A 25,688-nucleotide genomic window follows, 5' to 3' on the forward strand; every position below is an offset into this window, starting at 1 on the left:
CTCAGCTTCCCCAATTCAATGACATTTTACCTGACAATCGGTCACTTTGTACAAGTTTCTCGACTCCTCCTGCTCTAAAACATGCTGCTTGTAGCTATACAAATAAAAATAGAGTAATATTGTTTTGAACTTTATGCTCCAAATCCCAGCATCCATTACAGCTTGGAATATGAGACTACTATCCTAATCATCTTGGCTATCTCATACATAAAACTGGCTAACAAGCAGATGAGTAGCTAAAAAGATTCTTGTCTTGTTGTAGAATACATATTACAGACCTGTTCTCACATTTTCTAATAGCTCAGTGTCAGCAGTGGATTATAATAAGCGGTTTGGATAAGCGGTTTGGGCGGTAGCCGAGTTTCCATGCCTTCTAGAAGACCCATGGCTACCCAAACCCCCTGTGTAATTTTATATTGTGAAGTACCTCATACATCTGTTCCTGCTCTCTATATACATGTACACAAGAGCCAGCTCAGGACCTTTGAAAGTTCTTCAAAGGTCCTGAAACAGATTGAAAGCAGCAGAAGGGGCACATCCTCCATTCCCCAAGTAGCTTGATTCTAGTACCAGATGTAGGAAGTGATTCCAGACTTGTAGGGGCTACAATATTCATACAGCCCAGGGCCCATGCCAGGCTTAATCCACCCATGCTCAGTGTGTTATTAGGTAGATTCCTAAGGAAAAGGAAAAAAACATAATCCCTCTCATTGATAGTGGGCTGTTAGCCATGATAATTGCCAATCTGCATCTTGTGTTTGACATGAATTATTTAAAATGAAATCCATCCATCCATCTTATTATCATAAAAAGTGTTGGCTCAAGTTTGCAAAAAAAGTTGACAGTAGAAATTTGGAAAAATGTAATTTGATGAGATTAGACAAAAAGGAATTGACTGGGCTTTAAATGGGTATTCCCACGAAGACAAGTTTCTTAAATGTACTCAGGATAACAAAATAACACATTCTCTAATTCACTGTTATTAACAAAAATCACCCCACAGAATTAGATGGATACTACAGTAATGTGTCTGCTTAGAGAGTCTCCGCCCACAGCCAGGGATTTTACACTGAGAACTATAGAGAGTGATAGGAGCTAAAACAGCAGTAAAACTGAGTAAATTGTAAATAAAGGGGTTAAAATGATCTTTATTGTGTAGACATCACTAGAATCAAGGGGAAAAGGGGGGTAATGGATGAAAAAATTAGAGGTACTGTCAAGTTCAGCGACTTATGATTGGTTCACAGCATAGTCTTTGGGTCCTTGATCAGATTCAATGGAGAGCTGTATGTCCATATTCTACAAGAGACGTTACTTCATACACTCAATGCTATGCGTAATGTTCCAGTAGAACAACGACCTGGAGCATATGTCAAGAATGGTGAAGACATGGTTCAATGCCAATGAAGTCGTGTTGGTGGATTGGGTCTAAGAGTCTCCAGACCTCAACCCAATTGTACACTTTTAGGTGTTTAAGATGGACCTGTGAGACCCAGGATCTGATTTTGGTCAAAATATGCTTGAAACTGTACAATGGTATTGTCCAGAAGGATTCAGGCAGTGCTGAAACCCAGAGGTGGATTTACAAAATACAAACACAAACAAATAAAAATGTAAAATTTAGATTTTTGTTGCAGAACAGTAACAATGCAGTTACATAGGAAAGATTATTATATATAAAATGACCGCAGCCTCATGTTCAAGGTGACACAAGTATTAAGACCAGGTCTAAACTGGTGGATATTTAGCTGTAGTCTCTGAATGTTTTCCACTGGATACTATAAGTATACTCCCGTCCTGCTCTTCACCTCACTACACCCAACTGGCAAGGTGTAGTGTAGTGTAGGTGGGGCTTATTACACACTTTGAGAGGGTATAGTAAATGCTCCCACATTGTTTCTCTCTTACTCAACAAATGGAATTTAACAAGCCTTGTCTACCATATTTTCTATAACCTTAACCGGAAAACAGGTAGAAGTTGGAGATGAAATCTCCGCTAGTTCTGACAGGTTTACCCTCCTACTCCGTGCCAGATTTACATAGACGCCGAAGCCTTTTAGTAAATTCGGTGTGCAATGTGACAGTGGGGAAAACATTAAGGGCAGTGGCGTAACTACAGCCGTAGCAGCCGTAGCGTCTGCTACGGGGCCCGGAAGGTCCAGGGGCCCGTGGCGCACGGGCAATTTAAAACAAATCATGGCCGTGCTCCCGGGCTACATCATTACAGGGTCCCGTCAGGCAGACTGGAGATGGGAGTGTTGCTTAATTATTTTATGCTCTCCCCCACCCCCAGGTGGCGCAAACTTGTTCTCCCATAGCCAGGTTCTAATTATCTTTTCCGAGTATCTTCCATACTCGGATGAAAGTCCCCTCCAGGCCGGACACATAGTCCTGCAGGGAGTGGTGGAGGAGGTAGCACTGCAGGTGCCTGGGGCTGTTAAAGGTGATGATGCCACCGAGTCTGTGCGCTGGAAGTCCGCCCTGCGCTCCCTCTAGCCACCGCTCCTCCTCCTCGGAGCATGGGCCCTGCAGGATCCCCACCATGAACATCAGCCCACACAGCAGCAGCAGCACGGATCCCTGGGCCATGTTCTGCTGCACTGACTGAAAACAGCGATCCTGAGCTGCCAGGGCCTCGGGAATCCCCTGCTACACAGCATGCAGTACAGGCCGGCCAGGGAGCTGCACTATCCCAGGAACTGGGTCCTAGGAGGAGGAGCCCGAGTACAGCAACAATCAGCCAGGAGATTCTCTTTAAATTTTTAACAGACCTCTGCTTGTTGACAATTAATTGAACTCCCCCTCCTCTGGATAGTACCCTGACAGCAATCAGAGAAAGTAAAGATGTAAAGTAAAGGTTAATCAGTGTGCAGTGACAGGTGGGATGCAACTGTCACAAACCCCCAGTTTAGAAGTGGCCCAACTTATCTGCTATTTTGGAGTAGAGAGGTGCAGAACCCCAACACAGAGAGGATGCTACTGGTAAGTCTGCAGCTGCCTTTTCCCCTCCATGTATACATGTATGTATGTATGTATGTATGTATGTATGTATCTATCATCAATCTATCTATCTATCTATCTCATATCTATCTATCATCAATCTATCTCATATCTATCTATCATCAATCTATATATATATATCTCATATATAGCTATCTGTTGTATGTGTGCGTTTATGTATATGCAATATAAGTGTATATGATGCATATATGATGTATTGTGTGTATATAATATATGTATATGTTCATAATATCTATATGTATGTGTGTAAGTTCTGTAGTCGAAAGTGCTAGCAATAGGCTAGCATTTGCGATTATTTCAGGGCCTCTGCCAATAAATATGCCCCAATGTGTGTATATGATGTGTGTATAATATATATGTATATAAGTGTAAATATTGGGGCAGATTTATCAAGCTGTCTGAAAATCAGAATATTTCTAGTTGCCCATGGCAACCAATTACAGCTCCCCTTAAAAATATTCATGAGCACTGGTAAAAAGAAAGCTGAGCTGTAATTGGTTGCCATGGGCAACTAGAAATATTCTGACTTTCAGACACATTGAAAAATCTGCCCCATTATGTTTATTTGTATATATGTATATGATTTATATATATTGGATGTGTACATACTGTGTGTGTATATACTTTATAAGTTTGCATATAATATATGTATCAGTACAAGAATGTGTGTATGAGTTTATACATGTGTAAGAGTGTATTAATATGTGTATGACTATAAAACTTTGTGCATATAAATGTGTGTAATTTTACAAATATGTATATTTTTTGAGGGGAAGGGGGGCCCCATGAGAAAATCTGCTATGGGGCCCGGCCTCTCCTAGTTACGCACCTGATTAAGGGGCACATGTATCATAGTTTCAGCTAGGCAAATTGTCAAATTTTAGCGACTTGCCGTTTTTGCGCCATTTTTGTGACTTTTAACTCTGTTCTTTTTCAATTATACCTTGTCTGCATCTTTGTGCAAAGCGCCTTATGTATCATTGTTTTCTAGATGATTTTGGTGCCATTTTTGCTGCAATTCTGCACCTTGTACAGGGCAGGTGCAAAGGAAGTTTTTTTTTTCATGGACCCGATTTTAACATATAAATTGGAATTATTTCACATGCTTTGACTATTTAACATTTTGCACAGTGACCTCTTTTGTCAAAATTTTTTTATTTTTTTTATTGGTTACTTCTAAGGGTTACAGGTAGCGATTTAATTGCGTTTTTAATGCATTTTGAAACTAATTACAGCAGCTGAGTAGAGGATTTGCCTTATTTCATGACGGTTAACATTTGCGTTTACAAAACGCTATATAAACGCCATGTTAATGCATGTGTTAACATTGTGTTTACTATGCGTTTTGTACATACAAATATTAACAGTAATGTAATTAGGAAAATCACCTCTCCTCAGCTGTTGTAATAGGTTTCAAAATGCATTCAAAATGCAACATGTTAAATCCCAAATTAACAGTAGTGTCCACTCCTGTATATAACCCCCCTTACGTGACTTGCGTCCATGTGGATTTGAGACATTTGCAACAAAAAGTCTCAAAAAGAGGCCAAAATTTGCACCTGCAAGGATAGGAAAAACTGAACATGTATCACAAGTGCAAAAACTAGCCGCCAAAAGTCTCTAAAATGCACCTCAGAGAGACCAAACTATGATACATGTGCCCCTAAGACTGGTATACTTAGTAAACTTTGAACAATTTGCACACTCAACATTTAGGTTGCATGTTATAGAGTTTTATATTTTCCACAGGTGAATACCATGATTCAGACTTCTAGTAAGTGAATCTAATTTCACTAAAGCTGGTAAATTCTGAAACTTTCCATTCAGTTGTCTTGGAAAGCTGGGTAACCAGTGGAAACCCTTATGAAATTTGTAAAAACATCTTTGATCACTTTTTTCAATTCAGACATTGAATAAGGCCTCTGTGGGAATTGTGTGCTTGAACTGGTAACTGTAGCACATGATGTTTTACTGTATTATATGCACCCTAGTAAAGTGTGTAGCTTTAAACTCCCCTTGGATCAAGCAAGTGTTAACCACGATAAATAAGTCTTCTTTCAGTGTCTTTAACCTCTTATGTTAAAACTGCAAAATGCGTACGTTATTAGCATAGCAAATAAAAAGCGTAAAATAAAAATTGTTCCCAGTTAAATAAACCAGCATGAGAAATCCCACAGAACTTGGAAGAACTAATTAGAGGAACTGGACACGGTCCAGAAAAACAAGTGTTTGTAAAGAATAACAATTCTTGAACAGGAGGAGACATTGGAGGACAAATTCCACGGCCGAGTTTAAGCCATCTGGAGATTTCAGAATACAATCAAAATTCTGAAAATAAGAGTTTATTTTTATTTTATGTGTCTTTGTTTGCCAAATACATTTCTTCTCATTACATTCATACACAGAACGTTTGAGGACATTTCTGTTCATTTTGTTTACTTTTAGTTATTTGTGAAAATGATTGTGATTCTACAAAATATGGCTACCTTAATACTACAACTCCCAGCAAGGCCAAACAGACTATTAGAGGCATTTATCAAAAACTGTCTTATGGATATGTTTCTGGAATTGTGCTTTAGTAAGAACACTATAAATAGAAATGTCTTTTATTTTACCACTGCAGTGAGTGTTTATCCGTAGCATCTTTAGCTAAAGGGAACCTGTCACCAGGGACCTGATTTTCACTAAAGACAGGTTACATTTGCACATATTCCTTTCTGCTTTCTCTAAGCATTTGCATTACAATATAATTGTGCATTATAACTTACCTTGCACCCTGACAGAATCATCTGTGTAATCCTAGGAGTTGGACTGTGGTTTGGTATGAATTTCATTTCAGATCTTGGCCCCCACCTGTGTGCTCCTGTACAGCTCCCTACTTCCCCCACTGTTGTCAGCTCACCATGCTGTGACCTCTGTGAAGAAGCAGGAGGGAGGAGCTGTACAGGAGCAGAAAAATGCATCCAAACCAAAGCCCAACCCCTGGGACTACACAGAGGATTCTGTCAAGGTAAGTTATAACACACAATTCATTTTTGTAATGTAAAAGCATAATGGCCTTCTGTAACCAGTCTTTAGTGAAAATGAGGTCCCTGGCGATGGGTTCCTTTTAACATTACGGGTTCATCTGAACAAACCATTTATGTTTTTTTGTGCCCCCCTTAAGGTATTGTTTTATAGACAGGTATGTCACTTATGTAAATATTGTTACACAGTGTCAGGAGAAGTGGTGGATGGGGTATACATTTGCTCAAGGTTCCTCACATCTACATGTTTCTAGAAAACAACCAGGATGTATCTCAGTTCTTTGCAGACTCCTCTGTATTCAGGTTTCCAGAAAAAGGACCTGTGTTGTTGGAGTGGGGAAGAGAGGGTGGGCCCCACTCCATTTGGACAGTCCGGGTTTTGGCTGTCCTCATTACCTGGTCAAAAGGTGTACTGGGCTAATTTAAGGAGACCAGTGATGTCCCTCAGGGCAATTTGTAACTCGGGAAACAACCAAGTGCACTGCTGTGTTGTTTGAGAGGCTGTGCAGTTGGTGCAGTAAGTGGCCAGATGCCCTAGGATTTATTTTTGTTTGTCCTTTGTTTTTGCTGCCAAACAGTTTGGGGCCAATTAAACCAAAACGGACTTTGACGTTCTTGTCTCATCACAAAAAGTGCCTGTCTCCCCAGGAGACGACTACCCCACTACCTAATTCCTTACAGTATGCATGGCATAGAGAGCCACAAACTGGAAGGCACCTTTCAAAAATTTACATCTAGGGTGCAGTCCGGGTTATAACACAAGACTAACGAAAAGAGGAAAGTAAAGTACAACCCAAGAGATGCACATCGTGAATAAACACAAGATGTATAATAGAACCACTTTATTGAACAAATGAAAATGAACACTACGTGGATTAAAAACTATTGAAAAAAAGGTTTAAAACAAATAACACAATGGTGCAAGCCTGTGATGCTACAGCCCACCAACCACCCTACCAAGTCCATACAAAATCCATGTGATTAAGTGAAGGTCCATTACATGGTCACATAATTAGAACAATGAAATGTATGCAAATGGACCTTAGTTAACCTCATTAAAGAGAAAAGTGAATATTGATAAAACTACATGCTGAACAGCAGCAAAAGCTAAAAAGAACAGCAAACTACAATGCTGGTCCAGGGTGACGATGTGTCCCTACATGTATTACATAGGGTCCCCTGAGGAAGCCATTGTTTATAGCGTTATCCTGTAAAGATGTGTTACCTTCCTGACCCAAACTCTGATCTACATTGAAATTTTTAACCTTTCTCCTTAGACTGCACCTTAGCTACCCAAAAACTCAACATACCCCGACTTCGACTTGTAGTATCTATCTCATATCACACCTGTCTCACTCCCCACTCACCAGTTTAATACTCTATGGCAGGGGTCAGGAACCTTTTTGGCTGAGAGAGCCATAAGCGCCATATATTTTAAAATATAATTCTGCGAGAGCCGTACAATATGCTTAAAGGGACACTGACAGAACAATGGCTCCAGCAGTCATTAGTACAGCAAGGAGTGTTCCTCCCCCAGGTACTAAGCTTCCACTGGACCAAAGCAATGGTAATTCCCTGTAAAATAAAAAATAGATAATTTACATTCGAGCTTGTTCCAATACAGACGCCAACCGCTGCAGAACATCCCCATACAGACGCCAACCACTGCAGAACATCCCTAAACAGACGCCAACCAATGCAGAACATCCCTATACAGACGCCAACCAATGCAGAACATCCCTATACAGACGCCAACCAATGCAGAACATCCCTATACAGACGCCAACCAATGCAGAACATCCCTATACAGACGCCAACCAATGCAGAACATCCTTATACAGACGCCAACCAATGCAGAACATCCCTATACAGACGCCAACCAATGCAGAACATCCTTATACAGACGCCAACCAATGCAGAACATCCCTATACAGACGCCAACCAATGCAGAACATCCCTATACAGACGCCAACCAATGCAGAACATCCCTATACAGACGCCAATCAATGCAGAACATCCCTATACAGACGCCAACCAATGCAGAACATCCTTATACAGACGCCAACCAATGCAGAACATCCCTATACAGACGCCAACCAATGCAGAACATCCCTATACAGACGCCAACCAATGCAGAACATCATTATACAGACGCCAACCAATGCAGAACATCCCTATACAGACGCCAACCAATGCAGAACATCCCTATACAGACGCCAACCAATGCAGAACATCCTTATACAGACGCCAACCAATGCAGAACATCCCTATACAGACGCCAACCACTGCAGAACATCCCTATACAGACGCCAACCAATGCAGAACATCATTATACAGACGCCAACCAATGCAGAACATCCCTATACAGACGCCAACCACTGCAGAACATCCTTATACAGACGCCAACCAATGCAGAACATCCCTATACAGACGCCAACCAATGCAGAACATCCCTATACAGACGCCAACCAATGCAGAACATCCTTATACAGACGCCAACCAATGCAGAACATCCCTATACAGACGCCAACCAATGCAGAACATCCCTATACAGACGCCAACCAATGCAGAACATCCCTATACAGACGCCAACCAATGCAGAACATCCCTATACAGACGCCAACCAATGCAGAACATCCTTATACAGACGCCAACCAATGCAGAACATCCCTATACAGACGCCAACCAATGCAGAACATCCCTATACAGACGCCAACCAATGCAGAACATCATTATACAGACGCCAACCAATGCAGAACATCCCTATACAGACGCCAACCAATGCAGAACATCCCTATACAGACGCCAACCAATGCAGAACATCCTTATACAGACGCCAACCAATGCAGAACATCCCTATACAGACGCCAACCAATGCAGAACATCCCTATACAGACGCCAACCAATGCAGAACATCATTATACAGACGCCAACCAATGCAGAACATCCCTATACAGACGCCAACCAATGCAGAACATCCCTATACAGACGCCAACCAATGCAGAACATCCTTATACAGACGCCAACCAATGCAGAACATCCTTATACAGACGCCAACCAATGCAGAACATCCCTATACAGACGCCAACCAATGCAGAACATCCCTATACAGACGCCAACCAATGCAGAACATCCCTATACAGACGCCAACCAATGCAGAACATCCTTATACAGACGCCAACCAATGCAGAACATCCCTATACAGACGCCAACCAATGCAGAACATCCTTATACAGACGCCAACCAATGCAGAACATCCCTATACAGACGCCAACCAATGCAGAACATCCCTATACAGACGCCAACCAATGCAGAACATCATTATACAGACGCCAACCAATGCAGAACATCCCTATACAGACGCCAACCAATGCAGAACATCCCTATACAGACGCCAACCAATGCAGAACATCCTTATACAGACGCCAACCAATGCAGAACATCCCTATACAGACGCCAACCAATGCAGAACATCCCTATACAGACGCCAACCACTGCAGAACATCCTTATACAGACGCCAACCAATGCAGAACATCCCTATACAGATGCCAACCAATGCAGAACATCATTATACAGACGCCAACCAATGCAGAACATCCCTATACAGACGCCAACCAATGCAGAACATCCCTATACAGACGCCAACCAATGCAGAACATCCCTATACAGACGCCAACCAATGCAGAACATCCTTATACAGACGCCAACCAATGCAGAACATCCCTATACAGACGCCAACCAATGCAGAACATCCCTATACAGACGCCAACCAATGCAGAACATCCCTATACAGACGCCAACCAATGCAGAACATCATTATACAGACGCCAACCAATGCAGAACATCCTTATACAGACGCCAACCAATGCAGAACATCCCTATACAGACGCCAACCAATGCAGAACATCCTTATACAGACGCCAACCGCTGCAGAACATCCCCATACAGACGCCAACCGCTGCAGAACATCCCTATACAGACGCCAACCAATGCAGAACATCCCCATACAGACGCCAACCAATGCAGAACATCCCCATACAGACGCCAACCGCTGCAGAACATCCCCATACAGACGCCAACCGCTGCAGAACATCCCCATACAGACGCCAACCGCTGCAGAACATCCCCATACAGACGCCAACCGCTGCAGAACATCCCTATACAGACGCCAACCGCTGCAGAACATCCCTATACAGACGCCAACCAATGCAGAACATCCCTATACAGACGCCAACCAATGCAGAACATCCCTATACAGACGCCAACCAATGCAGAACATCCTTATACAGACGCCAACCAATGCAGAACATCCTTATACAGACGCCAACCAATGCAGAACATCCCCATACACAAGCCAACCGCAGCAGAACATCCCTATACAGACGCCAACCGCAGCAGAACATCCCTATACAGACGCCAACCACTGCAGAACATCCCTATACATACGCCAGCCGCTGCAGAACATCCTTATACAGACGCCAACCAATGCAGAACATCCCTATACAGACGCCAACCACTGCAGAACATCCTTATACAGACGCCAACCGCTGCAGAACATCCCCATACAGACGCCAACCACTGCAGAACATCCTTATACAGACGCCAACCAATGCAGAACATCCCTATACAGACGACAGCCGCTGCAGAACATCCCTATACAGACGCCAACCAATGCAGAACATCCCTATACAGACGCCAACCGCTGCAGAACATCCCCATACAGACGCCAACCGCTGCAGAACATCCCTATACAGACGCCAACCAATGCAGAACATCCCTATACAGACGCCAACCAATGCAGAACATCCCTATACAGACGCCAACCAATGCAGAACATCCTTATACAGACGCCAACCAATGCAGAACATCCCTATACAGACGCCAACCAATGCAGAACATCCCTATACAGACGCCAACCACTGCAGAACATCCCTATACAGACGCCAACCAATGCAGAACATCCCTATACAGACGCCAACCAATGCAGAACATCCTTATACAGACGCCAACCGCTGCAGAACATCCCCATACAGACGCCAACCGCTGCAGAACATCCCTATACAGACGCCAACCAATGCAGAACATCCCCATACAGACGCCAACCAATGCAGAACATCCCCATACAGACGCCAACCGCTGCAGAACATCCCCATACAGACGCCAACCGCTGCAGAACATCCCCATACAGACGCCAACCGCTGCAGAACATCCCCATACAGACGCCAACCGCTGCAGAACATCCCTATACAGACGCCAACCGCTGCAGAACATCCCTATACAGACGCCAACCAATGCAGAACATCCCTATACAGACGCCAACCAATGCAGAACATCCCTATACAGACGCCAACCAATGCAGAACATCCTTATACAGACGCCAACCAATGCAGAACATCCTTATACAGACGCCAACCAATGCAGAACATCCCCATACACAAGCCAACCGCAGCAGAACATCCCTATACAGACGCCAACCGCAGCAGAACATCCCTATACAGACGCCAACCACTGCAGAACATCCCTATACATACGCCAGCCGCTGCAGAACATCCTTATACAGACGCCAACCAATGCAGAACATCCCTATACAGACGCCAACCACTGCAGAACATCCTTATACAGACGCCAACCAATGCAGAACATCCCTATACAGACGACAGCCGCTGCAGAACATCCCTATACAGACGCCAACCAATGCAGAACATCCCTATACAGACGCCAACCGCTGCAGAACATCCCCATACAGACGCCAACCGCTGCAGAACATCCCTATACAGACGCCAACCAATGCAGAACATCCCTATACAGACGCCAACCAATGCAGAACATCCCTATACAGACGCCAACCAATGCAGAACATCCTTATACAGACGCCAACCAATGCAGAACATCCCTATACAGACGCCAACCAATGCAGAACATCCCTATACAGACGCCAACCACTGCAGAACATCCCTATACAGACGCCAACCAATGCAGAACATCCCTATACAGACGCCAACCGCTGCAGAACATCCCTATACAGATGCCAACATGTGTCTAAGCTGCTGCAGAACCTCACATTAATGTAGAAATGCAGTGGTGGGGGAAGATATGTGAGGATGATGCAGAGGGGTCTCAGGAGAGCTTCATAGCTGCACACAGGACACTAAGGGGTTAAGGCAGAGTGTGAGGAGACACTGGGGGGAGGGAGCACTTATCTCTGGCTGATCCCCGGCTGCTGACTCCTTCTCCTTGGACTCCTTCTCCTTCATGTCTCGGAGTATGCAGCTCTCTGGTCTCCTCTGTCTGAATCTCCCGCGCTGCTACATCCAGCCCCGGGATTGGCTGCAGGCAGACAGTCTCCTCCCTTCCCTCTCACACATGGAGGAGACTGCTGCAGGGAAGGAGAGGGAGGCGCCGCCCCTGAATTAACCCCGCGGACCCTGCGCTGCTCTGCAGAATACATCCAGGGGCATAACTACAGCCGGGGGCACAACAGCCTGGTCTTGGCAGGCATATTAGCAGTTGCTGCGGCTGTAGTTAAGCCCCTGGATAGGAGCCCCGGCTGCGAGCCAGATGCGGCCATCAAAAGAGCCATATCTGGCTCGCGAGCCATAGGTTCCCGACCCCTGCTCTATGGGAACAGGCTATTAGATTATTCAATCTTACTCTCTCAGTTTGAATTGTGTTCACTTGGTTTCAATTGGAAATTCCAGAGATCAGTTTGTTCTGCCAATGTGTATTTGCTACCAACGTTCAGCAAATGATACAGAGCACAAACCAAACAAAATTTGTGAAGACACAGGCACTTTGTCTGTACCATATGAAATTGATGTCAGCTATAGGCTATTGCTGCACTCTGTTTTATCACTTGGGCTGACATCATAATTTGTGCGCCAGCCAGGCCATGTCGTGTGGGGAGTTTTCAGCACAAAAAATTGTGCTGAAAAACTTGGCTTATACTCAGGTATGATCTCATAGCAGTTGGCCTCTTTTATTTCATTCTTATGATTAATGGTGTGGATGCCATGTCATTTTTCCCCTCAGGATCGGCCTGATCGATGAATTTATGCTACAATTTTACAGATGGTGCAAGTTTGCTTGTCTGACTAGGGCACCATATTGCCTTGTCCTGGCCTTGCACCCATGTGTACATGCACCTACTTTGGAGAACAAAAGTTTTTTAAATTCATAGAGTTGAGCTTATCCTCGACAGCCCCTGCTTCCCCCACAGAAAGGTGCTTGAGCATTAGGGCCCTAATCGGATATTATCCTGTAAAGATGTCTTTTCTGCTGTTATCCAACTTCCATCTTTCTAACCCCAACTACAGTATTGTACATGTCTCTAAATTGTTCCTGACTTTCCTCAGTCTGGTCTCCTGGTGCTTTGCACAGGAGACTCTAAGGTTAGCTCTGCCCTATACCGGGACTACTCCAAAAGTTAGAGTCCTGGTGATGGTAGCAGCAAATTCCAAATTGGAATAGAAGGGTTATTGGGAAGAAAACAATAATGTAGTTGAGACGACTTCCTTGTGGGATAGCCCACCATAAAACTGGTTTGATGGTACAGCTTGCTGCTAATAACATTCCCCATGTACTTATTTATTTGTGGAGTATACTGTATAATAATATAGTATAGTAATCATGCAATATTGTGCATGGACTTATTTTTCATGGATTTGATCTGGTCCACTATCCCTAATACTGGTCATACACATTAGATCAGGTATTTAAGAAGTGCCACATAAGTGTCGCAAGTGACTGTTTTGTGGCGCAGCTGCAGTTCAACAGAAATGTGTTGCATGTCCTATTTTAAAGGTGAACAAAAAAGAAATTAATGAAGAACGTGCAACAGAAATCCTGAATCTAGCGCACTCTGCACACTACACAGGTAAACTGCACATAGGGGCTTTTTACTTAGGGTCCCGCACGACGGATTTTAGAAATTCGTGATTTCCGCCTCTGTGACATCTATCATCTATTTATAAGGGGATTGTGTTGCACGTGACCGGATTTTGTCGCAGTTGCGACTGCTTTCATGTGACAGAAATCGGGGGCGGGGGGGAGCAAGAAAAGCACTTACACGCTCCGGGAAGATGAAAGAGAACTCCGGCGGACCTGATCGAGAAGCGTCACATGCAGGAAATCGGGTGCACAATCTAAGTGAATCGTGGCACAGTGCATTCCAGTTGGACATTCCGTATCGGGGAACGCGCCAGTGACGGGTAAGTAAATGTTCCCCATAGTGAAGATTGCACTGTTTTTAGTAAATGTGGGCCTTTGTGTCTACTACAGTTATGCAAGTTTAATACAATGCACCTGATTCTGAAGGACACTGAATCCTTGGGCACAAGCTAATGGAAATAGCCACTGAGTAGTATTCATCATTCCAGCAGCTGCTTATTTACAGACTTGCAGATGGCTTTATATCCTGGAATTAAAAGACTTCATTAAAGCATTCTAACTGCTAAATTTTAGTGATTGAAAATTAATAGACACACAAAGATTTAAAGGGGTATTAGAGGAATCAGCATAATTCATATACAAATAGGTCATTAAAATATAAGATAATATGTAATTAGTTGTTATTTAAAATGTTGCTCCCCTTAGCAGAAAATGCTGGTGATATCCACTGTAATGAAGAATTAAAATGCCACTGGCCCTGGTCTGCGCAAAGCAGACACAGGACAGAAGATGGCCGCTGGTCACATGTCCACATCACATGTCCTGCACCTGCCTGGGCAGATCATGTGATAATCACTATGTTTTGGCTGCAGTGCACCCATTATAGCCAGTGCTGTAGTGAGACGTCATCTCAGTGGGGTAATGTGCAGTGATGGCAGTTACACATGAGAGCAACTGGTAACAGAGCAAGAAAGTCTGATACATCGCTCCTTTTTAATGTATTTTTAATGCAGCATCCAGAATGGTCGATGAATCCTTATGCTACAAAGGTGCCTTTACTCAGTGACAACTGGAGAAAATACAAAAAAAGAGAGATCACACTCCCATAAAGTAGTAACTGGAGTTTAATCAGGTGGACTAGCCCACAGGTGTCCCGGGTACCAATAGGTGAAGAATTACCTGGGATCGGCTGGATAGTAATGTCCAGTAGGGCTTCATGAAATTCGGAAAACAAAACTTCCAAATAGGCAGAATAATTAATTTATCAATAAGAGGTTGACATGTTTCGAGGTAGGACCTTCCTCTTCATCAGATCCAAGGAGGCTGGTAGCAGGATTTAGGCTTAAATAAGTCACAAACTAACAGCTGGAGGCATGGAAATGCAACATCCCCCACTGGGGCCTAGCCTGGAGACAGCCCAGAATAACGGAGTGGCTGGTGGTTGCGGCCTAGGCATGCTAGTGTCACGGTGCATGGTATGGGAACCGGAGGGCTGTCCCACAGTCTGGCAGGTCTTCGGCAGGTGGTGTTGGCAAGAAATGATATATAGAGGGAGCTTCTAAGGTACTGGTTCTCCCTGGGGCAGCCCTTAGAGTCGTATGTATCCCTAGTAGATGGGCGTCCTTGATGGTGATACAGCTGTACCAGGGACCAGCCGGAGGCAATGTTGTGCATAAAAGTAACTTACAGTTCTTTATTCAAACCAACTGTAACAACACGCCAAACGATTATGTACAAGTGCAGTACTGGAGTGATCTTGGAGAGGAACCTCAGGAGTTAGGTCACCAGCATGGATGCAGGGGCAGGCTGGGATGTAGCTGTGTCCAATGCTGGAAGCTGCAGCTTTAATCCTGAGTATATTCAGTATCACTCTATGTGAAGTTGATGAGGTCTAGGAGGCCTGTGAGCAGAGCATGTCGCTTAGCTCCTCCTGTGTTGAGAGATTGATCGCAAGAGAGCTAACTCCTCCCCTGACTAAGGGTTTAGTTCCTCCCTAGTCAGGTGGTCTTCTCCTCCAATCACACTCCAGTTACAATAGTGGAACATCATTGGATGATAACATTAACATGTGCAACATCCCCCACCGGGGCCTAGCCTTTTCTCGGGGCCTGGAGTCAGCCGGGGCCCGCAGTACCTGAGTGGCTGGCGGTTGCGGCCTAGGCACGCTAGTGTCACGGTGCTTGGTATGGGGAACCAGAGGGCTGTCCTACAGCCTGGCAGGTCTCCAGCAGGGTGGTGTTGGCAAGAAATGATGAGGGAGAGGCTGCTATAGCGGATCTCCCTGGGGCAACCCTTTGGTGTCTAGAGTATGAGTCTCTGTGTGGCGGACAGGGTGCCTGTGATGATGGCAGCCGTAGTAGCAGAGACCAGACGGAGGAAGATTGAACAAAAACAACTTACAGTTCTTTATTGGAACCGACAGGAACCGCAGCAACGTGCCTTAACAGAGTAGTAGAGTGCTGAGATGCAAGTTGGAGGGAGCCACAGAATGGATCCTCAGCCTGGATGCAGAGGGCAGGCTGGGAGGTAGCTGTGTCCTAATAGGATGCTTCAGCTTTATCCTGGATTGCTTCAGGTATCACCCTTAAAGGTAGGATGATACCCCTTTCCTCACTAACTCTTAGCTATTAGCTTCACTCTTCAGGCAGGGGCTAGGCTCACCTGCTCTTGGTCTGGTGTGCTAGCTGCACAGACTCCTCTGAGTCTCTAATCTGAGAGAGTGAACTCTCTCCTCACACTGCACTCTCTTCTCATCTGAGCTAGGCTAAACTAGTCTCTAGCTGTTCTGACCTTGTGCCCTGCAGACCCAGAGGGTCTGACTAGAACTGGTCTCTTCTCCCTCCTGGGAGAGACTGCCCTCTAGAACATTCCTGGCCAGGGGTTTTGTAACTCCTCTGGTCAGGAGGTGGCTGCTCCTCCAATCACATCTCAGCTTACAGAGGACAGGATGTAACACAGACCATTGGATAATAGAATCTTACATCATACACAGATTAACTTCTGCCTTGCCAGGCAGGATTAACCACTGCAATGTCCCCTATGTCCTATAAGGACCATGTAGTGTTGTGTGTTTACATGCAGGTGGGGCGTATTCGCACACACTCCCTCGTCTTGCATCGGCGAGGGTGTTGCACATGCTTAACAATTGCCTATCCAGGCAGAATCTACAGCTGATCAATTACCTCTATATGTACTGGGTAGTAAAAGGGCTTATTTGCAACTACTCCTCTGCCGTGCGCATTGGCAGGGACGTTGCAGAAAGATAAATATGCTGATTGTGGTCCAGGGGTATGCAGTGTGAGGAAACAAGAGGGAGTAGCTGTACAGGAGTACAAAGGTGAGGGATAAGAGCCAAGGAGTGAGCAGCACAGACAAATCACAGGTAGTTTTTTGAAATCCAAACCAAAGCCCAACCCCTGGGACTTCACAGAGGACCTTGTCAGGGTTCAAGGTAAGTTAAAACACACAATTATATTGTACTGCAAATGCTTAGAAAAGGCAGAAATACTTATTTCCAATGTAGCTGTAATGGGCTCCTGAAATCTGTCTTTAGTGAAAATGAAAATGAGGTCCCTGGTGACAGGTTACCTTTAAGTTGAATTTGTATGCCGTTTATTTTATAACTGTTTTTTGTCCCAGTGACAATTGCATTTTCAGAATGTTGTGCTGTCATGTGAACAGGAATTATCAATAAAACTTCCTTACAATTTATCATTGCAGCCTGGTATAAAAGTAAAGCATCCAGAGAGCTTCACAAGAGGTCACCGGGGGCAGAGAGGTCCATCTGTAACTAAGGTTTGTCTGTAAGTCGGGTGTCCTAAAGTCGGAACCGCCTGTACATCTGTTTGTGTGTTATTAATTTAGTTGTCTTGAATTTTCTACAATTGTGCATTAGGTATCAATTCCTCACAGTTTTCTAGATCTCTGCTTGCTGTCATTCTATAGGAAATCTGACCATGGTCACACGGGTGTACGGCTTGTTATATCACACAGCTCTGATTACTCTCTGTGATATAACGAGCTGTGCACCTATGTGACCATGGTCAGATTTCTGTCCACTGGAAGTAAACATAGAAGACTTCTATAGGATGACAGCAAGCAGAGATCTACAAAACAATGAGGAATTGATAGAGAAAGTATATTGGAAAATTTTATAACTTTTCATCATACAGACAATAAGATTAATTGACATGACATTGTTCCCTCTGACTACACCACTTGGTATTTATATGAATGGATACATTTTTAGTTATGTATTTATTTAAAATGTGCCATTGGTTCTCCTTGAAACTAGCATTATTACCTATGTTACTTGCGTTCACACCTAGTAAGGATACAATAGGATAGAGTTCCATCCCTTGTCTAACTGATTGTATCTGTCTTGAGAGGGACTGCTATTATCACTTATTGGATTGTTGTGAGGGAATTGGTATATAGATGTATCATGGTCTTATACACAGGTCTTTCTTGCTGTAATTTTTGTACTTTTTAAATGTGTTAAGTGCCCGCTATGTACTTGTTAATAGTAAATTAAATAAAGTGTTTTTGTATCAACTGCCTATGCACATTCTTTTTGTCTTTTTAATTTTTTTTCATTTACACTTTGTGTTTTGACCACTATATTTATTATATTTCTAATTTTCACACTAAAGGCGGTCCCCTACTTAAGGATACCCGACTTACAGACAACCCCTAGTTAAAGATGAACCCCTCTACCCACTGTGATGTCTGGTGAAGCTCCCTGGGTGCTTTACTTTAGTCCCAGACTGTAATAATCAGTTGTAAAGGGTTTGTCACAAAGCTTTATTGATAAACCTTGGTCCCATTGATGCACAAAATTTTGAAACTCCAATTGTCACTGGGGCAAAAAAAAAATGTTGTCTGGATCTACAATTATAAAATATACAGTTTCGACTTACATACAAATTCAACTTAAGAACAAACCTATGGAACTTATCTTGCACGAAACTCGGGAACTAGCTGTATATATTACCTACTTGTGCATATATCTTCTATAAGTTTTGAGTATTCAATAATCTGCCACACCCTGCACATCTGTGAGGCACACTATACTTAGTGCAGTTTGCTTCACTATTGATAAATCTGGGCCATTGGCTATGGATTTATTGTGCCTTCAATACACAGGATATTTTCAGTTGAAATTTGGAATCTGATGATGAGGCTGATGTGAATGATGAACCTCTGATGCGGATGGGGACTTTGCCCTACTTTTATTAAAGAAAACCTACCATCTCTTAAAGGGTAGATCCGGGGGCAGGTTCATCGTATAAATATCATTGGAGCCTGTTTTAGGGCATGCAGCTTTTTAGGCCAAGAGGGTATGCTCAGTATGTCCGGCTTCGGAACTGAGTATGTTAGAAGGATCTAAAGAGGCTGCTGGGGCATGGAGTATCCACACTGTGTAGCTTCAGCTTTGGCTACTCCACGCCTCAGTAGCCTCTTTCACATATTTGCATATTAGGGTAATAAAACTTTTCAAAACTTTGCAGGCACTGAAGGATTAGCCCTATAAAGGGCTCCGATTATATTTATTAGATGGACCTGCCACCAGATCTACCTTAACAGGTATATCTGAGATGGTAGGTTTCTTTTAACAATGCAGAAATTCCAACAGGGGTCATTTACATTTTCTTACAATTATATTTTCCGGTTTTAATTCTACATTAGCTTTCCCCCCAATAAATTCTACATTTGGCATTGACTGATTTATTGGTCCCGAGTAGACTGGAGGGTATGCAACAGAACACCTTATGCAAACCACCTGTTAGGATACTTTAATAAATTCCCCATAACACAAATATTAGTAAACTTTAACTGTATAAGCTAACTTCTGAAATATGTCAGACACTTTATGGTGGGTGGAAACTTAGGTCACAGCTTTTTTTTTTATATATATTATCAGGATTCGGGATGAGCGGATCCTCTGGACCACCGCGGGAGGTGGTACTAACCAACACCTGGAACCGGAGTCTAAGTGGCACCTGGCCTTCACTAGAGGCCGCTGCAAAGCGGTATGGTCTTGCTACGGCGGGGTACCACCAGGTCGTTCCACAGGTAGGACTAGCCTGCGGGGCAGCAGAGGTGGAGGTACCTTAGTAGGAGACAGTCTCATGGTCAGGTTCAGGCACAGGGTCAGGGCAGGCGGAAGAGATGCAAGGTCAAGTCCAAGCGGGGTCAACAGGTCCAGGCAGATGGGAACGGGAACACAGGAATGTAGGACACGGAAACTGAGGAGCGGAAACACACAGGAACACAGGAACTCAGGAGCAGGAACACACAGGAACTCAGGAGCAGGAACATACAGGAATGCTGAAATAACAGCTTGAGTGCTCCCTCAAAGAAAGAGATAACATTGAGTAATCATCCATCATTTAGGAGGGGAGGGCGTCATGAGGTAAGGAACAAGGGAAGGGTGAGAACACAGGCACAGATCGCCAACAGTGCAAAAGTACCCAAACTTTTAACCCTTTTGCATATAACATGAGGTCTAGGGGTACCTCCCTTAAACAGTGAGGCGTACCCCACAATATGGGTGGCACAGACCCTTCTGAAGAATTGGAGTTAAGAGGTTCCCTTTATAATAATAATAATAATAATATATTAATATTAATCTTTATTTATATAGTGCCATCATATTCCGTAGCGCTTTACAAATCATAGAGGACAAATACACATATAATAAAACATGACAGAGCACAAACAGTCATATGGAACAAAAGGAGTGAGGTCCCTGTTCGCAAGAGCTTACAGCTTATGAGGAATGGTTAACCCTTTGCCATCAATATCATCAGTTTTTGACAAAGTTATCCTCTGTCAATGTTAGTGCATAATGGATATTATAAAGAAAATGAAATCAACTAAAACTTTGAGGTTGTTGCTAAATATAACAATTTTAGATAACCTTTGTGGCTTATGCTATTATTGTTCAGCATATCCCTTCTGCATTGTTTTCTGGTAGGCTGATAACTACCAAAATAACTCCCAATTATCTCTTGCTACAGTCTATTTCTGACTAAATCTTATATTCACTGCAGAATGTGCGGAATGCTACTCGACATCTAGTGGCCTCTTCAGAAAACTGCAAAATAATGTCAACATATCTACAACAGTGAGAAGGCATTTTGGATTTTCTTTTGTATTTTTTCTGTGATTTGCAAAGAGTAAGGTAGAATAAATAATCAAATTTTTTTTTTTATGAATAGAAATGTCAGAGATGTTTGCATGTTGCCAGGATGACTGCATGTTAACTAGGGGCAACAAATGAAAAGAAAACTTGTGGGTTTTATCAAACATTTATTAGAAGACATTATTATTACTGTAAAGGGCAATATCAAACAAGATGGTAACTTAAATGCGAACACGACTGATAAATAAAAAAAGTTGTGACACAGGGAGCAAGTAACAAACGAGAGGAGAACTTTGGGGCTTATTTACTAAGGGTCCCGCGGCCGCATTTCCATGGGGTTTTCTGAGTTTTTGGGAATCGCGTCTCCGGGACAGGTATTTAGAAGCGCATTGTGTTGCACACAATCGGATTGTGTTGCTTTCATGCGACACAAATCGGGGTGGGCCGTCGGACGATCTGACGGATTTGTACAAACCGCAGGATTTAACTTTAAATTTGTGTCGCAAGATCAAGCACTTACATACACCGGGAAGAAGAAGGTGAACTCCGGCAGGTCTGATTGGGGAAGAGACACATGCAGGAAATCGGGCGCACGATCTATGGAATCGCGGCAGAGTTAATTCTCGTTGGACACTCCGGATCGGGGAATGCGCAGGACCGGGTAAGTAAATGTGCACCATTGTGTGCCAAGATAACTCAAAAGTTCCACCACACTAGGGTTTTCTGACCAACAAGCCTTGATACAATAGCAATTCCTGGCACAAAGTCCCACCCCACACCTGTACAGTACTTAAAACCTGAACCCATACCTGGCGCAGCTCATAGGGCAATTCTAGAATAGTCCGGGAGCTCAGGTGCCTGGGACAGGGGGGCTGAGGTTGGGGTTACCATCGCACTGTGATAGATCCCCCCATAGTTTGAAGTTAATGTAACTATAGAAAGTGCCCAGGGGAACTTTGGGGACTAACATACATGTTTGGATAAACATGGCAACCTAGTAAGAGGTAGAACAAAAATGAGAAGGAGGTGTTGTGGAGTCTATTATACCAGAAGCATGGCCCTAAAAGGAGTAGCCAGGGAGACTAGGTGGCGATGTAGCGATTTTGTAACACCAAATCCTCGCTCCTCCATTCACAAAAGGCCTTTCGGCTTCTGGAACTCCTCCATTCTCTTGAGGCCATTCAAGCTTCAAGGGAGTCAAAGACAACCTCCAATGGCGTGTGATGATATCTTGGGACGCAGCCAGGAAGAAACAGAGTATGAATCTCTTGAGGCCACAATAAAGCCTTGAACTCTGTACAGAAGGGTTACCTTGGAAAAGTTGGGCATTACTAAACCAGTTTACAAGCTATGAACTGTCAGGATCAGTGGTAGTGGATTCTCTGGAACACCGTGGACGATGATTTAAGCTGAAATCTGGGATCGGGGGCGAAGTGGCACCCGGTTTTCACCAGAGCCCACCGCAAACCGGGTTGTCCGTGGTGGCGGCCAATGCAAAGTACAGAAGGGTGATCTGGGACAGGCAGAAGGTCGAGACAGGCAGCACAGGATCAGAGTCGGGAACGCAGCAGAAGGTCAGGACGGGCAGCACAGGAGCAAGTTCAGGAACGGATTCAAGGTCACAACGGGAAATCAGGATAATCGTACAGGGCATCAGGAAAGCTTTCTCTAAGGCTATGAGGGAACATAGGAAGGGGCTAGGAATTTATCAGGAAAGGCAGCTGGCCCGCGTCAATTATCAGTGCACTGGCCCTTTTAAATTTAAAAGAGCCCGGCGCGCATACCATAGGCTTCAGGGACATATGCGAGGAGCCACGGAAGACGCCGCTGTAACCTGGCAAGGTGAGTGGTGCAGCGGGCGACACAGAAGGACACGGGTGTGCCTCTGACCCAAGACAGAGGTTGCAGGAGCAACCGTGGCAGTACCCCCCCCCCTTGTGGCCTCCCCATCTTCTTGGCGTGAAGGAACCTCTGAAGAACACTACAATCCAGAATGTTGTCTTCTGGCTCTCAAGACCTTTCCTCCAGCCCAAACCCCTTCCAGTCAACCCCTTCCAGAAGGCACAGCTTATAGGCCACAGGGTTGATGCGTTTCAGCACCTCACAAGGACTGAGATAGCAAGGACAAAGCTTGTAGATGGGAATCTTCAGCCAGACATATCTTGAAGACAGCCACACTTTATCAGCTGCAGAGAAGACTGGAGGAGACCTTGTCTCTAGTCGTCCAGAGTTTTGGTGCGGGCGGATGCCCGAAGTAGAAACTGCTGTGTTTGCTCGCAGATGGATCTGAAGTCTTCAACCAATTCCTCCACGGCAGGAACATCAGAAAACACTGACAGAAGAAGAGGTGGGCGTGGATGTTGTCCAAAGACAATTTAACAATTTAACAGAGCCAGCGCACGCGCACCCTAGGCTTGCAGAGGTGCCGCTGGAACCCGGCGAAGTGAGTGGTGCAGCTAGTGCAGCGGGCCACACAGAGGTACACGGATGCAACTGTCGCAGGAGCAACCATGACATGAACATTGTGGAGTGAGTCCGAAAAGGCCTACATCTTAAGGTACTCCTACCATATGTGAATCATGGAGCCAGCAAGTGTCTGGGACCTACAGCTTGGCATCTGTGCCAGTGAGATATACTTTTTTTCCTGTTCTCTGCAAGTTAGGGAGAGAGTATGAGCAAGAGTACAGGTCTTATCTCTATATTCTTAAGTCTAGAGACTCATTCAAAACTGTAGCCCATGAGTCTAAGAAAGCTGGTAATCGCTGGGACAGAAGACAGAGAAGGAGCTGATAGATCAGTGATATAGGTTCTGCATGTGAAAACCCCTTTAAGGTAAATGTTTATTTCTTTCAGAAAATAATTCATGTTTTGGCAGAATGAATTAACAGCTAATAAACATCAGATTACATGAGCATGTACAAGATCAAGGGTTGGTGACCTTTTAACCTAGTACTTATCTAGCATTAACCACCAATTGCCATAGAAACTACCATCAGTTCAATGTTTTCCAGTCAACAGCATAAAACTGCTGTTTTTCTTACACATTTTGGTGTTTTGCACGCCAGACTTAATATCCCCCTCCCTGCCATGCGGCATCCCACTGTGCTATAAGACACTATGGGGGTCATTTATCTTTTCTCCCCTTTCTTGTGCTCTTTCTGCACCTATAGTGAGTCTTTTTTGGCCCTTATATGTCTTTGTAGTCTGAGCTCTTTGTCAAATGCAGGGAGACAAATCTCTGTCCCTTATTAACTGACGTATTCATTTTAAAATACCCACAGTTCTTCACACTGGACTATAGAATAGTATACGATTCAGATGCAGTTTCAGTCACTGCACTATTACATGGTTTGAGATTAGAAGTGCAGCAACTGCACTATTAGATGGATTGAGGTCAGAAATGCAGCTACTGAACAATGATGTAGTTACAGTCACTGAACTATAGGATGGCATGCATATACAGATGCAATTGCTGAGCTATAGGATGGTATTCATAAACAGATGCAGTTACTGAACTATAGGAGGGGCAGCATGTGTATATAGATGCAGTTACTGAACTATAGGATGGGCTGTATGTGTATATATATATATATATATATATATATATACAGTTTCAGTCACTGCTGCAGTATGGGCATGGCTGTGTTTGCTAGTAGCTGAAACCTGGCTGATTAGCTGCTCAGCATCCCTTAAAAAAAGTTTTTCCATGTTAGTCCTAATACCAAACCTGCCCTTCTGGCTGAAATCCGGGTTTGAACCCACAATGTTTGGACCCACCTGAAAGTCCATATGATTATTTTGATGAGAGATCACCATAAAGTAATTACAAACTATTGTACTATGTACTATAACCTTTGCTACCCACATACCGATAATGAGAAGCCTAACTAGTAGCACCTTGAGTAAACGTTGTAGTCACGCACTTGCTCAATGGACTCTTTCTACAATGAAATATGATGACGCACAATAATGCATACTAAAGTCTTGTTTTTTACCCTTTTTTTTGGAACACTACCAAGTAGACCTTTTAGCTGAATGGAAACAATTGCTGTTCACATGAATTAGTGCTCTTCTCCATGACAGCTGTCTCGTGACGGCCTGGACATCACATGTACACGGATATGGGTCATTGCAGCTCGTTGTTCATAAAGAACGTCTTTATTTGGATTATACAGAAGCTAAATAAGAAGGATTGTCTCATTCATTAACTAAATGTAATATCAATTTAATAAAGCAGGAATTATCTAGAACAAAAGTCTCAGTAATATGTTTCATTTGTTTTTGTTTTCAGGCTGGACACTTGAATGATCCAGTTAAGAAAATACAGTACAGACAGTCCCCGGGTTACATACAAGATAGGGTCCGGAGGTTTGTTCTTAAGTTGAATTTGTATGTAAGTCGAAACTGTATATTTTATAATTGAAGTTCTAGACAAATTTTTTTCTTTTGTCCCAGTGACAATTGGAGTTTCAAAATTTTTGCTGTAATTGGACCAAGGATTATCAATAAAGCTACAATACAGACACCTTACAGCTGATTATTACAGTCTGGGACTATATTAAAGCATCCAAAGAGCTTCACCAGAGGTCACGGTGGGCAGAAAGGT

General features: G+C 43.7%; 1 long non-coding RNA gene across 1 annotated transcript; it reads left to right on the forward strand.

Moving 5' to 3' along the window:
- Window positions 1-2,221: 2,221 nt before the first annotated feature.
- On the forward strand, window positions 2,222-25,688 carry LOC140105928 (uncharacterized). Its single transcript, XR_011850680.1, has 3 exons — window positions 2,222-2,982; window positions 25,374-25,450; window positions 25,538-25,688. It is a non-coding gene; the product is annotated as an uncharacterized lncRNA (long non-coding RNA).

Source organism: Engystomops pustulosus, chromosome 11 (genome assembly GCF_040894005.1).
Source record: "Engystomops pustulosus chromosome 11, aEngPut4.maternal, whole genome shotgun sequence".
Classification (NCBI taxonomy): domain Eukaryota; kingdom Metazoa; phylum Chordata; class Amphibia; order Anura; family Leptodactylidae; genus Engystomops; species Engystomops pustulosus.